The sequence below is a fragment of the Triticum dicoccoides genome, chromosome 6A, assembly GCF_002162155.2.
Source record: "Triticum dicoccoides isolate Atlit2015 ecotype Zavitan chromosome 6A, WEW_v2.0, whole genome shotgun sequence".
Lineage (NCBI taxonomy): Eukaryota > Viridiplantae > Streptophyta > Magnoliopsida > Poales > Poaceae > Triticum > Triticum dicoccoides.
The window spans coordinates 571,083,244-571,092,530 of NC_041390.1; positions in this window are offsets into that span (position 1 = coordinate 571,083,244).

Sequence of the window (9,287 nt, forward strand, 5' to 3'; positions counted from 1 at the left end):
GAACACCGCCCGCCGCCGCCAATCCGTGCCGGGGCCACACCCGACGGCCGCCGCCGCCGTCCCGTCCTTCCTCTGGCCGGCTCCGGCTTCCCCCGCGCCGGAGCGGCGTCTCTTCTTCGCTGGAGTACGGATCCTCGCCGGCGACCTCGATTTTCTTCGCGGGTGAACAGTGGATCTCGCCGGGTGTACAGTAAACCCTAGATCCGCGAGGTGATGAATTTCTCTAAGTCCCCGATTTCCAGATTCAAATGCCCTTGTTCATCGTGTCGTAACTTTGCACCCGTAACTCCGTTTTGGGTGTATAGCATATGAAAATGTTCGCCTCAGAGAGCACATCATTTCATCTCATTGCATGATTTTCATTTGAGTTCATCTTGATGCCCAAAATACTGTTGGAAGAGTGCTATTTGAGTTAGTTGCCAGATCTGCTGCTCCAAATGACTTTTTGTCATTTTTGCCATGATTATTGTGTGCATGATATGCCCTTGAGCTCTACTTTTGCTATTTCGTGAATCTGGGAAGATTGTCTACTTGTTAGCGATTTTGCCGAGGATGTTGTAGTTGGTCCGTGCATGCTATGGTTTTGTTCTTGCCATGTCTAGCTTGTATAATGTGTATTCTTGATGGGTGTATGCTTAGATTGTCATGACTTGCTCTGTAGTGAGTGCGTCGAGCTCGTAAACATGCCTACTTGATATCTGATTTGCATGTTCCAGTTTTTCACTAAGTCTGTGATCTGTTTAAGTTTTTGCCATGTTCACATGCTTGCAATTGTATTTTCTGATCCCTTTTGGCTCAAGGTCACTCAGGGACTTTTGTTAATCTCTTTGAGTAGCTCCATGCCATGCCTTGCTCCAAAGTGTGCTACCTGATCTGAGATTCCAGACAAGTGTTAATTTCACTAAGTCTGAAATCTGTTTACCAATTGCACTTTTGCCATGCTTGTTTGAACCCACTAATGGATGAATTGGCCGTAGCTCAGTGTTCATCTTTTGTTAAGCATCATGAATGGATCCCTGCCATGTATTTTGTTGCCATGTTTGAGTGCTGTAGCATGTTTGTCTTGTTGCATTTAGATGGCTACTTGCGGTATATCACAGACTGTTGTCATATTTGAATCGCTTGCCATTTCCAAACCGTGTCTCCGAATCCGGTGTTCTTTATATCGATTTCAACTGAAATCACCTCACCTTTCCAGTGGCACACTTGGATTTCCAAGTTGAGTCCAGGTTCATTCATTCCTTGTCAAATCTTGCATATGCATCACATATCGCATCCTGCATAGCATACCATGTTTGCATCATGTTGTTTGAGCCTTGCACGTGGTTGATTGTGTTCCTATTGCTTGTTTGTCTTGTTTGGGTAGAGCTAGGAGACGAGTTCGCTATCGAGGAGCCCGTTGAGTTTGCTTTCGAGGATCCAGTCAACTCTGACAACTTTGCAGGCAAGATGATCATACCCTCGAAATCACTTCTATCTTTGCTTTGCTAGATGCTCGCTCTTTTGCTATGCCTATGCTACGATGCCTACCACTTGCTTATCATGCCTCCCAAATTGCCATGCCAAACCTCTAACCCACCATGTCCTAGCAAACCGTTGATTGGCTATGTTACTGCTTTGCTCAGCCCTTCTTATAGCGTTGCTAGTTGCAGGTGAAGATTGGAGACCGTTCCTTGTTGGAACATTATTTCTTTTTGGGATATAACTATATTATCTTGTTATCTTAATGCATCTATATACTTGGTAAAGGGTGGAAGGCTCGGCCCCTCGCCTAGTGTTTTGTTCCACTCTTGCCGTCCTAGTTTCCGTCATATCGGTGTTATATTCCCGGATTTTTGCGTTCCTTACGTGGTTGGGTGATAATGGGAACCCCTTGACAGTTCGCCTTGAATAAAGGTTCTCCAGCAAGGCCCAACCTTGGTTTTACCATTTGCCACCTAGCCTCTTTTTCCCTTGGGTTTCCGGAGCCCAAGGGTCATCTTATTTAAACCCCCCCGGGCCAGTGCTCCTCTGAGTGTTGGTCCACCTCGTCAGCTGCCGGTGGCTACCAGGGGCAACTCTGGGCTGGCCTACCGGAAGTTTGGACAATTTGAGTGTGCCCTGAGAACGAGATATGTGCAGCTCCTATCGGGATTTGTCGGCACATTCGGGCGGTGTTGCTGGATTTGTTTTAACTTGTCGGAATGTCTTGTAACCGGGTTTCCGAGTCTGATCGGGTCTTCCCGCCAGAAGGAATATCCTTCATTGACCATGAGAGCTTGTCATGGGCTAAGTTGGGACCCCCTGCAGGGATTTGAACTTTCGAAAGCCGTGCCCGCGGTTATGGGTAGATGGGAATTTGTTAATGTCCGGTTGTAGATAACTTGAACCTTAACTTATTTAAAATGAATCAACTGTGTGAGTTACCGTGATGGTCTCTTCTCGGCGGAGTCCGGGAAGTGAAAACGGTGTTGGAGTAATGTTTGCGCAGGTTGTACTCTAGTATTCGTTCATGCATTGCCTTCTCTTCTCGCTCTCTTTTGCGAACAGGTTAGCCACCATATATGCTAGTCGCTTGCTGCAACTCCACATATTTACCTTGCCTTACCTATAAGCTTAAATAGTCTTGATCATGAGGGTGCAAGATTGCTGAGTCCCTGTGGCTCACAGATTTCTTCCAAACCAGATGCAGGGCCTGATGACTCCGTTCCAGATGACGCGCTTGAGCTCAAGTGGGAGTTCGACGAGGACTCACGCCGTTACTATGTGTCTTTCCCTGATGATCAGTAGTGGTGCCAAGTTGGGGCGATCGGGACCGTGTCGCATGTTGGGTTGGTCTTTTATTTTGGCACCGTAGTCGGACCATGAGTGATTGGATGATGTAATGCTATTTATGTACTTTGTTTGACGTGGCGAGTGTAAGCCAACTATTTTACCTTTCCCCTTATTATGTATTACATGGGATGTTGTGAAGATTACCTTACTTCCAACATTGCTTTCAATGCGGTTATGCCTCTAAGTCGTGCTTCGACACGTAGGAGATATAGCCGCATTGAGGGCGTTACAAGTTGGTAATTAGAGCCTTCCCCGACCTTAGGAGCCCCCACTGATTGATCGTTTTTAGCAGCCGTCGTTGAGTTTAGAAAAAATGTTTTGAGTCATTTAGGAATTATATATCGGAGAGTTTAGGAATTCTTTTTACTCCCCATTCCCTTCCTCGCTCTGGTGAGGCTTCCTGATGTAGAGTTTTGTCTATTCTCTTCTCAAATTTCACTAATTTTTTTTTAGGATCACGCGGGTATCTTGGAATCGTTCCGATGGATTTGTGACGAGAACATTGTTCTTGGTGCCTCCTGTCATTTAGGGGTTGTGGCAGTGTCCCGGGGAGTTGAGCTCTGAGGTGTTGTCGTCACAATTTTAGCGTTGCAGTTCTGGAATACCTGAGTTTAGTACGCCGACATCGAAAATCTCTTTTATGCAGTTGTTGGTGAGATAACCTCGACGCCACCCAGTACTGGGGCGGGAGTTCGGGAGTATTGCCATAAATTGTATAATGGATGCTTTTCGAAGGTTGAGGTAGACGATTTCCGAAGTTTTTCTCGGTTATGTGTTGAAGGATGGATACAGCTGGATGTGGGATTTGCTAGATTTGGGTGAGATATTATGCTTCCCCCGTATCCCCAACACCTGATTGCATAACCAGAAAGGTTCAGGAGTTTCATAGGTGGGAATTCTTGTAGCTCTAGCTCTTCTTCCACGGATATTTGGTTTGAGATTGGGATTTCTTACCGAGTATTCGTTCTTGATCCGTACCTTGTTGATTTATTCCTCTACCTAAATTCTAAGTGGCTTCTCAATTTATGGATATGTGACCATTTCAAGTGGAATACATTCGTTCATTTTGTTCGGATGTGAAGACTATATGTTGCAATTTCATCCCGCTTGATTCAGATTCATTTTATCTGTCAATGTGCTAACGGATGTCACCCTCTTCAGGATGGCTCCTGCTAAGAGCAGCAATCAGAATCAGAATCAGGATCCGCCACCACCTCCCCCTCCTCCGGAGGCATGGCAAGTTGTGATGGCCGCAACCAATGCAAACACGCAGTTGATCATGCAAATTCTTCAAGAGCGCAACCAAGCGAACCAAGGCAACCAAGGCAACAATCAGAATCACTTTGCTACACTCAACCAGTTCCTTGCTAACGGGCCAAAGACCTTCAGCAATTGTGTTGAGGCAACTGATGTTGACGATTGGCTCGTGGACTTATGCAAGCATTTCGAGTGCAGTAACGTCAGGCCTGAGGACTTTGTCAAGTTCGCTTCCTTCCAACTCAAAGATCAAGCTGCAGAATGGTTACAATAGTACAAGGATTCCAGAGGTGGCCATGTGATTACCTAGGATGAATTTCGTCAAGACTTCAAAGCTCATCATATTCCTCAGAGCGTGGTTGAAAGCAAGCGTGAGGAATTCCGCAACCTGAAGTAAGGCTCTTTGTCTGTCTATGACTACAACAAGTTGTTTCAGAAGCTCGCCCGCTTTGCTAAGAAGGACGTCTCTGACGAGAAGAGCATGATATACCAGTTCAGGGGTGGTCTCAGAGAACAAATCCAGCTAGCTCTTGTTCTCTTTGAGCCCTTGAGGTACGATGAGTTCTACAACATGGCATTGAAGCAAGAGGCTGCTCAACTGAAGTGTGATGCTTCCAAGAAGCGAGTCAGAGATGCTACTCCTTCTTCCTCTACTCAAGTGGCCAAGCAGCAGAAGTATTGGCTTCCTCCTCCTCCATTCCGTCAGCCGTATCAGAAGAGCAAAGGTGGCAGTGGATCTTCCCACCCACCCAACCCTGGCTTTCAGAACAAGACTTTGTCACAAGCTCCAAGATCGAGTGCTCTGTATCACTGTCCGCTTTCAGAGGTCACGTGCAACAAGTGCCAACAGAAGGGTCACTATGCCAACAAGTGCTTCAATCAGAGGCGTCTCCCTCCTCCTCCTCCTCCTGTGAGATCGGCAAGTACAGCTGTGGTCAAGCATAACCCCAAGCACGCCAAGGTCAACTTGCTGAATGCAGCTCAGGCAGAGGACTCGCCAGATGTCATCATGGGTAAACTTCCTGTTAATGATGTTCCTGCAAAAGTACTTTTTGACACTGGTGCATCGCATTGTTTCATCTCGAAACCTTTTGCATCTAAGCATGAGTTGACTTCCCAAGTTATGCATAAATCGTTAGCAGTTGTCTCTCCGGGTAAATGTTTGCTTGCTAACCACGAGATTCCGGATATTTCTATCATGATGGGTGATTTCAAGTTCATGGCTTCTCCAATGGTCCTTGGTAACTCGGATATTGATCTTATTCTCGGGATGGATTGGCTTTCTAAGCACAAGGCTCAGCTTGATTGTGCTGCCAGGCAGATTCAATTGACTCATTCGTCTGAGGATGTAATTGTCTTTGCCGCTCGGGATAATACCATCCGTCTGTTTTCTCTCAATGAGAAGGGTGAACTGGATGCCATCTCGCAAATTCCAGACATTTGCGAATATCAAGACGTCTTTCCAAAAGAGCTTCCAGGAATGCCTCCGCACCGGCCAGTTGAATTCGTCATCGATCTTGAGCCTGGCACGGAACCTGTTTGCAAACGTCCTTACAAGCTCGGACCTGAAGAGTTGAAGGAGTTGAAGAAGCAACTCGATATTCAAGAGCGAATGGGTCTCATCCGACCTAGTTCCTCTCTGTGGGGTTGTGGAGTTCTTTTTGTGAAGAAGAAGGATGGAACGGACCGACTTTGTGTTGACTACCGTCCATTGAACAAGAAGACTATCAAGAACAAATACCCACTTCCCAACATCAACGAGCTATTCGAACAACTCAAAGGTGCCCAAGTATTCTCCAAGCTTGATCTCCGTATGGGTTATCATCAGATTCGAATCCATGAGCAAGATATTCCCAAGACGGCTTTTAGGACAAGCTATGGTTCATATGAATACACTGTCATGTCTTTTGGCCTCGTCAACGCTCCTCCGACTTTCTCTCGCATGATGAACTTCATCTTCAATGCCTACACCAATGACTTCGTTTTGGTCTATCTCAACGACATTCTGGTCTTTTCGAAGAACAAGGAAGATCATGCCAAGCACTTGCGTTTGGTACTCGATAAGCTCAGGGAACACCAGTTCTACGCCAAGTTCTCAAAGTGCAAATTTTGGCTTGATGAGGTTCTTTATCTTGGGCATATCATCTCTGCCAAGGGCATTGCGGTGAATCCTGAGAAGGTGTCTGAAATTGTGAATTGGGAACCACCTCAGAACGTGAAGCAACTCCGTAGCTTCCTCGGTCTCGCAAGCTACTGTCGAAGGTTCGTTGAGAACTTTTCAAAGATCGTGAAGCCTCTCTCAAATCTTCTCCAAAAGCACGTCAAGTACATTTGGTCTCCGGAATGTGACATCGCTTTCAACACTTTGAAAGAGAAATTGGTCACTGCTCCAGTTCTGACTCCTCCTGATGAATCCAAACCGTTCGAGGTCTTCTGTGATGCCTCTCTCCAAGGTCTCGGTGCAGTGTTGATGCAAGAGAAGAAAGTTGTGGCTTATACCTCTCGCCAGTTGAAGCCCAACGAGAAGAACTACCCCACTCATGACCTCGAGTTGGCGACAGTTGTGCATGCTCTTTTGACTTGGAGACATCTCTTATTGGGAAGAAAAGTGGACATCTTCACTGACCACAAGAGTCTCAAGTACATCTTCACTCAGCCTAATCTCAACCTCAGGCAGACTCGCTGGGTCGAAATGATTCAAGAGTATAATCCAAGTATCAAGTATACTCCAGGCAAGGCCAATGTAATTGCTGACGCATTGAGCAGGAAGGCGTACTGCAACAGTCTAATTCTCAAGCCTTATCAACCCGAGCTTTGTGAAGCTTTCCGCAAACTTAATCTGCAAGTTGTTCCTCAAGGTTTCCTTGCCAACCTTCAAGTCTCTCCTACCTTGGAAGAGAAGATTCGCGAGGCTCAACTTCTTGATGCTATGGTGAAGAAGGTGAAGATTGGGATTGCCAAGAGTCAACCCAAGTACAAGTGCTACCGCCTTGATGATAAGGATACTCTTTTCTTCGAGGATCGTATTGTTGTGCCCAAAGGTGATCTTCGCAAAGTTATCATGAATGAGGCTCATAATTCACTACTCTCCATCCACCCTGGGAGCACGAAGATGTATCAGGACCTCAAGAAAGCTTATTGGTGGACTCGAATGAAGCGCGAGATTGCTCAGTTCGTGAATGAGTGTGATGTCTGCAGAAGGGTGAAGGCAGAACACCAAAGGCCAGCTGGTCTCCTCCAACCTCTTGCCATTCTAGAATGGAAGTTTGACCACATTAAGATGGACTTCATGACTGGGTTTCCAAAGTCCAAGCGTGGCAATGATGCTATATTCTTTGTCATCGACAAACTCACTAAAGTGGCTCACTTTCTGCCTATCAAAGAGTCAATCACTTCAGCTCAATTGGCGGAGCTGTACACCTCTCGGATTGTCTCTCTGCACGGTATTCCACAGGTGATCTCGTCAGACCGTGGCAGCATCTTTACTTCCAAGTTTTGGGATTCTTTTCAGAAGGCCATGGGCACCAACATCTGCTTCAGCACAGCTTTCCATCCTCAAACTAGCGGTCAAGTCGAGCGTGTCAATCAGATTCTTGAAGATATGCTCAGGGCTTGTGTGATCTCCTTCGGCATGAAGTGGGAGGATTGTCTTCCATATGCTGAATTCTCCGACAACAACAGTTTTCAAGCAAGTTCGGGCAAGGCCCCATTCGAAATTTTGTATGGCAGGAAGTGTCGCACCCCTCTCAACTGGTCTGAAATCGGTGAACGTCAACTTCTTGGAAATGACTTAATCACAGAGGCAGAGGAAATATGTAAAGTCATTCGAGATAACCTCAAAGCAGCGCAATCGCGCCAGAAGAGCAACTATGATAGTAAGCACCATGATTTGGCTTTCGAGATCGGAGATCATGTTTACCTCCGCGTCTCTCCAATGAAAGGTACTCGTCGCTTCGGTATCAAAGGGAAGCTTGCCCCTAGATACGTGGGACCTTTCAAGATCGTCAGCAAGAGAGGTGATCTCTCTTATCAACTCGAGCTTCCTTCAAACTTTGCAAATGTGCACGACGTGTTCCATGTCTCTCAGCTCCGCAAGTGCTTCAAGACTCCTGACCGCACCGTCAACTTCGAAGACATTGAGCTCCAAGAAGATCTCCCTTATCGTGAGCACCCCGTTGCTATTCTTGAAGAGACTGAACGCAAGACTCACAATAAGTCAATCAAATTCCTCAAAGTCAAGTGGTCACACCATTCCGACCGTGAAGCCACCTGGGAACGCGAGGATCACCTCCGTTCTGAGTACCCGGCGTTCTTTCAGTCCTAGATCTCGGGACGAGATCCTTTCGTAGTGATGGAGTGTTGTAACACCCCGGATGTAATTTACCTAATATGTAATCCAACTCTTGTCGTTTCCGGCGTTAACTTATTTTATTTTCTCGGGTTCGGGTTTTTGTCTCCGTGTGTTGTTGTTGTTGTTGTCATGCATCTCATATCATGTCATCATGTGCATTGCATTTGCATACGTGTTCGTCTCATGCATCCGAGCATTTTCCCCGTTGTCCGTTTTGCATTCCGGCGCTTCGTTCTCTTCCGGTGGTCATTTCTACCTTTCTTTCATGTGTGGGGTTTAAAAATTTCCGGATTGGACCGAGACTTGCCAAGCGGCCTTGGTTTACTACCGGTAGACCGCCTGTCAAGTTTCGTACCATTTGGACTTCGTTTGATGCTCCAACGGTTAACCGAGGGACCGAAAAGGCCTCGTGTGTGTTGCAGACCAACACCCCTCCAATTTGGCCCAAAACCCACCAAAACCCTCTCCTTCATCTAGAGCGTTCGATCACGATCGCGTGGCCGAAAACCGCACCTCATTTGGACACTCCTAGCTCCCTCTATGCCTATAAATAGCCCCCCCTCCGAAATCCATGGGTCCTTCTTCCCCAATCCCTAAAAAACATCATCTCCGCCGCCACCGGACACGTCCGGACGGCGCCGGACGCGTCCGCCACCGCCACCAACCACTCCCGCGCCGCCACGTCACCGCCGCCGACCTGCGCGCCGCCGAGGCCCGACGGGCCCAGATCCGGCCCCCGCGGCCCGCTTCCACGCGCCGCCGCCTACCGCGCCCCGCCGCCTTCTTCACGCCGCCCGGCGACCCCGCGCCGCCACACGGAGCCGACACTGGCCGCCGCACCCTCGCCGGCGACCACGCCGCCCCA